At 35.9% G+C, this 7,537-nt stretch overlaps 1 long non-coding RNA gene across 1 annotated transcript in view; it reads right to left on the reverse strand.

Moving 5' to 3' along the window:
* Positions 1-1,433: 1,433 nt before the first annotated feature.
* LOC141376823 (uncharacterized) overlaps positions 1,434-7,537 on the reverse strand; it is a 12,313-nt gene continuing 6,209 nt past the window's right edge. Inside the window, exons 2-4 of the long non-coding RNA XR_012388064.1 lie at positions 4,567-4,607; positions 4,358-4,472; positions 1,434-3,154 (exon numbers count right to left, since the gene is read on the reverse strand). This is a non-coding gene — a long non-coding RNA (uncharacterized lncRNA). The remainder of the gene's footprint in view (positions 3,155-4,357; positions 4,473-4,566; positions 4,608-7,537) is intronic.

Here is a 7,537-nt window from a genome sequence, read left to right on the forward strand (position 1 = left end):
TGCAAATTTCTAATCAGCCAATCACATGGCAGCAACTCAATGCAATTAGGCATGTAGACATGGTCAAAGCGATCTGCTGCAGTTCAAACCAAGCATCAGAATGGAGAATTGGTGCCATACAGGGTGGTCTGAGTATTTCAGAAACTGCTGATCTACTGAGATTTTCACACACAACCATCTCTAGTGTTTACAGAGAATGGTCTGAAAAAGAAAAAAATATCCAGTGAGCGGCAGTTTTGTGGGTGCAAATGCCTTGTTGATGCCAGAGGTCAGAGGAGAATGGCCAGACTGGTTCCAGCTGATGAAAGGCAATCATAACTATGCCGAAGAGCATCTGTGTACGCACAAAACATCCAACCTTGAGAAGGATGAGCTACAGCAGCAGAAGACCACACCGGGTGCCACACATTTCTGCAGAGTCTTGATTTCTGCTGTGACATTAGAATGGTAGGGTCAGAATTTGGCATCAACAACATGAAAGCATGGATCCATCCTGCCTTGTATCAACGGTTTAGGCTGGTGGTGGTGGTGTAATGTTGTGGGGGATATTTTCTTGGCACACTTTGAGCCCATTAGTACCAACTGAGTATTGTGTAAACGCCACAGCCTACCTGAGTATTGTTGCTGACCATGTCCATCGCTTTATGACCACAGTGTACCCATCTTCTGATGGTTCTTTATAGTAGGATAATGCGCCATGTCATAAAGCGTGAAGCATCTCAGATGTTTTCTTGAACATGATTAAAATGGCCTCCACAATCACCAGCACTCAATCCAATAGAGCACCTTTAGGATGTCGTGGAATAAGAGATTCACATCATGAATGTGCAGCCAACAAATCTACAGCAACTGCATAATGCTATCATGTCAATATGGACCAAAATATCAGAGGAATATTTCCAGTACCTTGATGAATCTATGCCACTAAGAATTAAGGCAGTTCTGAAAGAAAAAGTGGGTCCAACTCGGTACTAGTAAGGTGTACCTAATAAAGCGGCCGGTGAGTGTAGATAAATGACTAATTTTTAATTTAGAATTTATTCTGTTGAGATTATTACTTCAGATGTTTATTGCTAAACCTATTGTATTGAAATGTTTATTACAAATTATGTATTTCAACTCAATACCAATCAATATGTAAATGGCACATTCTGCATTTCTTCATATTTAATGTATTTGAGCTTTTGTGAAAAGCACGAATCAGCAAGATTTCTGCAGAGAGTGTTCCAATCCATGTTACAAGCCAGTGATTTAGAAGCCAACTTTTATTTCAATTCAACAACACATTTTTTAAGTGTAATAATTTACCTTCATGTATTATACAAATTTTATTCTCATTCTATTAAGGCTTAGTAACAAAAGTCTCACTAGGTTAACATGTTAAAATACCCAACGCTGTTTATTTTTCTTCATATCTTTTGTTATATTTTTTTACCATATAAAACTGCTGTTAATCTACATCAAACCATTACAAATTATGAACCGCATAAAGGTCGCCATGCAGTCAAACATTCGTCAAGCTTCTCTAACAACTACGGTGGGCTAGTCTCACTAAAAGCCAGTCTGTTCATAGCAGAAAGCGTTTTTTTTTTTTTTTTTTGTCTCTCTTCTTCTGGAATTGTTAGATTTTTCAAAAGACTTAATTAGAGTCAAACCATTCATCTACTTTAAAAGGATTTTGTGCATTTAGCTGAAGCCAACGTTTGGGATTCTGGAAGATCTGACAAAGACCAACATTTAATCACGGAATTATTTTTAGACCAATTACTAGTTTGCCCCGTTTAAGAGCAAAATCCACTGTCCAAATGATCATTTATCCGCCTTCTGCTATTTCTGAGAGAGAAAGAGTGTGTGTGTTCAGTGCAGGTGTTTCAGAGGATTTCTTTCTCTCTGGTATATTCCCCTCCTGCCCCCTTCACTCATTTAAATTTCTACCCCGGCCTTTGGGGATCCAGCCATTTGACCATATTTTATTTATCCATTTTTGTAAAAGCTAATATTCAGCAGCTGTGATCTATAGCTGAATTACAATTTTCAGGGTCAAGAAGGGATCCTGAAACAGGGGGGAATGAGTGCAATTGCTGTTAGGAAAAGAAAAAAAAAGTGCAGAAAGGAAAAAAAGAAAATAGTAAAGGTAGCACACGAGTCGTCTTTAAAAATAAATGAGAAAATCGGTAATCCCAGAGTCACTGCATGGAAAAAAGAAAATCAATACTTCTCTCAAATCACCTGGGCCATCCAGAATCCTTGAAACGAACAAAAGTTGTTCGCCAATACCATACATCTTTCTCAGAGCAAAGCCGCCATCTTTAAAAATAAACTAGCTGGAGAAAGCAAGCGGATGGGTGAGGTTGTGTGTTGTATGTCAAGCCAAGGCATCATGTGCCGCACAACAACAATTTCTATTTGGATACCAGCTCTTCCTTTTCTCTGGTCATCTTCTCCCAGTCAAGCATGGGACATCATACAGATTTTGTAACCTTTGAACCATCCATTCAATTGACCCTGTATGCCAACCTGCAGGGACCCCCGTGCATGAATCTGCCTCCATTTCCTGCCCTGGGAGAAAAACGGCAGACCAGCGCAGCCATTGGCTGCCTGCTCATGAATATTTAATCAATTCCCCCAGCTAAGGAGGAGGTATCGCCGAGGGGGACTGAGAGACAGACATGGGGGGGGGCCACCGACGTGCCCTTTTCCGTGCGTCACACCAAGACAATGAGCCGCGTGCCTCACCCCCGTCCTGGTGTTTTTTGGAGTACCATCACACGCACAATCCAGCATTCCCCCCTTCAGTCCAGGCATCTACATAGGGATGTGCTAAGCGATGCCCCCCCCCCCAGTTCATTAGTGTGCTCTTCAGTAGCCTGTCATGGAGGATGTGCTCCATCAAAGCTGATTGACTCTGGTTTTCCAGAGAGATGTCGCAGGGTATCACCGAGCGCTCAGATCTCCTGCTATGGGGAACATGAATGGCAGGCTGCCTTTTGAAGACAGTGATTTTTCACTGATGCCTCCCAGTTGGAAATTTAGAATCTTGTCTGGTAAGACACCATATGCAAAGTAAGGCATGCCATGCAACCCAACCGTCAGGCCGAAGCATCCATCACAGGACTGATCACTTCCTCCGCATCATCCATAACACTTCACCGTCCTGCTGAAACATGGATGCAGTGCGATTAAAAGTTTCACTAAAGACTTATTGTATCTATCAATTCAGCTAGCTATTCAATACAGTGAGCCTTAGCGTCTGATGATTGTTATTGTGCTATTTATAAAGCTACTAGCTTTATTACTTTAATATAACCAAATACACATATCATTTTGACATTCAGACAGTTGGGTTTAACGGGAATTTTGACAGTTATTTTGTTTGTCATACAGTGTTTATAGTTTTCTCTCAAAATATGCATATGCTATTCGGATATCTATGCTGTCAATATACTACACAGAAATATGTGTGTATATATATGTGATCTGACCAACCATATGCCCACATTATTTATCAAATCATATGTAATTTATCAATATCATTTTTTTATATTCTGTGATACACACACACACACACACACACACACACACACACACATATATATATATATATATATATATATATATATATATATATATATATATATATATATATATATATATATATATATATATATATATATATATATATATATATATATATATATATATATATATATATATATATATATGTATATATATATCTGTCCATCCATCTGTCTCTCTATTCATTTGTCTCTATCTGTCTATCTATCTGTCTTTCTGTCTGTCTGTCTGTCTGTCTGTCTGTCTGTCTGTCTGTCTATCTATCTATTTATGTCTCCATCCGTCCGTCCATCCATTCATCCATCCATCTCTCCATGTATCTCTATCTATCTGTCTCTCTATTTATGTCTCCATCTGTCTATCCGTCCGTCCATCCATCCATCCATGTATCTCTATCTATCTGTCTCTCTATCTATTTGTCTCATTCTGTCCGTCTGTCCATCCGTCTCTCTATCTGTTTGTGTCTCTGTCTGTCTGTCTGTCTGTCTGTCTGCCTGCCTATCTCATATTTAATATTACAGCTCAGTTAGTGAATCTGAGTGACAAACCTTTGATTTATGAATTGTCTCCACCATATATGATGCTCTCTTTATGACCATCTTTCAAATGATATGCGTGTACCATACATATGTATATTTTATGGTTCAATATGCACATAATATGTTTACATAGTTAGTCAGTCACTCACTACAAATATTAGGATACTGTTTATGAATAACAAAATACACATTTAACCCTCTCAGTTTGTCCCCAGCATGAGTGTGCAGAACTGCAGAGAAACCTTGTGAGTGCGAGTACTGTAGGTCAGTGCAGCAGAAGAGCAGGCTGGAGGTGAAGAAGAGTGTTTAGATTATGTGATTTAGGTCAGGCCGGCTTCTTTGTGCGCTGCATAACTTCTGCTCGTACCACAACAGCACAGAGGAGACACAAAGAAAGAGAGAAATTCAATAGTGAATAGTGATTTAACTCTGGTTAAAATGCCGAATCTACCTTGTTTAAACTCCATTCTTCAACACAAGGAAGAAATCATTCTGTGAATTGGGCGTAAAAGTTCATGTTAAAAATATTTCAACACAATATGACTAATGAGAGCAAGGACACTCTACTTTGGTGAATATTTCTACTTTAAAGGGGAAGTACCTTAGTATTGTAATGCACTACTTTCAAAAGTAACTTTCCCCAACCCTGCCTTTGAATTGCTTTATGGAACCTTGATCTTTCTTCCAACAACTTTGAAAAGTGACTTTTATTAACATTTTTAATAGCTTAAAGTGATATGGGTTAGTGTGTTGTATATTATAGTGCAAAAACCTTGAAATAAACTGCTAGTATTTTGTTTTACTTATTTCTCTTTAAATTATTTCTTATACATTATATTATTTAAGACTTGTCAAATTTCAATAAAAGTCACTTTGTTAAACGGTAGAGATGAGTTTTTTAACATCAAAAGCTTTCAGAGAAGAGATCAAGGTCCCATAATGCCTTTCATAACCGCAAATAAAAAGAAAACAATTGGGAATCACAAAATGTAGAAAAAACAAACAATATTGAAGTCAATCTTTGCACTAAAGGTTTTCATCTTTCTTTAAAATAGTTTTTTTCTGATCAACAAATAAAAAAATATTAATCGGAACAACTAAAGGATGAGTAAATAATGATACAACTTTCAGTTTTAGGTGAACTACCCCAAAAAAGTTACTTAGTTACTTTTTATGGGAAGTAATGTGTTTTATTACTTTTGATTTACTTTCGCGTTACGTTTCCTGACCTGGCTGAGGTTTGATCTCTTTTAGAACTTGCAGGTGTTTTTCACCTTTTTACAGAGAAGCTCTGCATTTAACAATTGCCTATAGAACCTACACCTTCATTTTCCTTAAAAAAAAAAAAAAAAAGGTAGGATAACATTATATTTTAGGAACTTTCTGAGACCAGAGCTATATGCATTAATGAAAGCACGTAAAGTAACATGTTTGCTACTTTTAAATGTTTTGTGTTATTAGTTAAGTAAATTCATCTCATCTATTGAGACAAAAATTGCAATAAAGACCTAAGAATATAGGCTACAAGCATGAAATAATTTATATTAAGGCAAAAACTAATTTTAAACCTTTAAAATGTTTAATAAAAAACATCCCCAAATCAAAATAATTCTTTGAGCTTTTATACATTGAATAAATTGCTTCACGTGGCCTTAACAAATGTATAAATTGTTTCCCAAAAGGTTTAAAAATCTTACCATATTACAAAATGTAGTCACTTCAGTTATGTTAGACAGTGGCTGCACCTCCTCAATAATACAAGCAATAACCGGTAACACTTAATATCAACTAGACACTATGAAACACTTATTAAGCATTAGCAAATAGTGAATTCATTAAAAACATTAAAAAAATGTTATTAAGCACTTTATAACTGCAGCTACAATGCTGCATTCTTGACTTATAAGCACATGTGTAATCTTAATAATTATGTTTTCATACTTCGATGATTTATTTTTCATTGCTAAATTAAGTATTGCATTATTTACAAACCTCAGTTATTTAAGCATAGTTGGTGTTTTTTAAAGATCATTCAGAATGAGTTTGTAAATGAATAATAAACTATACAAATAACATTTATGTATCTTATTATTCAGCCATGTACTATTAGTTAAATGTTTCTGTTAATAAATGCTTTATTAACTCAACTTCATACAGTTTTGTGACCTAATCTAAAGTGAGGACTGTTTATGCTTTATAAATCCCTTATAAGTGACAATTAAAGGCTGTTCTATTCTAAACAGGAAAAAAGAAAATAAACAACTTTATTAATTTATATTTACTTTGAAGATGCACAAATGAAAATGTATCAAATAGAAAATAGATCTTTCCAACCTTATCTAAAATAAAATTACTGTACAGTTTAGAGATTGCATCCTATTATATTGTTAAATTATTGTTGTTTTTAAACAATGCTATGTTATATTTGGACACTCCTGGTATTCAGCAGTGTTTAAACTTCACAGTAGTTCTACTTTTTAGATAAGATTGCAAATATTATTGTTCATTTGATACCAAGCCTTTAATTGTCATTTTTAAGGGATTTATAAAGCATAAATAGTCCTTTATAAGGTCACCAAACTGTATGAAGTTGAGTTACTGGTATAGCTGGTGTAGTGCTTTGCAGCCAGTTTTTTTTTCCTTCCATATCATGTTTCTTGCAGTTATAAAGTTTAACTTACACAATCTACACTCAACAACAATCCACTTCTTTTCTTTAATGAGTTTAATATCACAAGAATCCATTGCAAAAATGTAAGTCTCCGGCCTGCCATTGTTTTTATTTTTGACTGTCTGTAGTGATGACAGGTGATTCACAAATCGCTTTTTATCCGGATCTTCTAAGTCAGATGTGTCCAAACTCGGTCCTAAAGGGCCGGTGTCCTGCTGGGATTAGCTCCAATTTGCTTCAACACACCTGCCAGGAAGTTTCTAGTATATCTAGTAGGAGCTTGATTAGCTGGTTCAGGTGCGTTTGATTAGGGTTGGAGCTAAACTCTTCAGGACACCGTCCCTCCAGAACCGAGTTAGGACAACCTTGTTCTAAGTGAACCGGTCAAACCATTTAAATTGAACAGAGTTGTCTTGAACATACCGGATACACCCTCTGACTCTAAATAAACCAAAATTCTGAGTTATTCACTTACTAGAACAGTACACAGACTTATCTGCTGTGAATAAAGAGACCTGATGATGATGAGTGCTAGCCGACTGTCTGTTCCCTCACAGCATGCTCTCTCATTGAGTGTGATTCAACCTAAGGTAATTTTTATTCAGCAATATATTTTGTAAAAGCCAATTAAGCAAGGTAAAAAGTAATTCGCTTTGCATTTTTTAAAAAAGTAACTCAAATAATATCACTTATTTTTAGAAGTAATGCGTTACTTTACTAGTTACTTTGGAAAAGTAACATTATCATGTAA

This window comes from Danio rerio, chromosome 12 (genome assembly GCF_049306965.1).
Source record: "Danio rerio strain Tuebingen ecotype United States chromosome 12, GRCz12tu, whole genome shotgun sequence".
Lineage (NCBI taxonomy): Eukaryota > Metazoa > Chordata > Actinopteri > Cypriniformes > Danionidae > Danio > Danio rerio.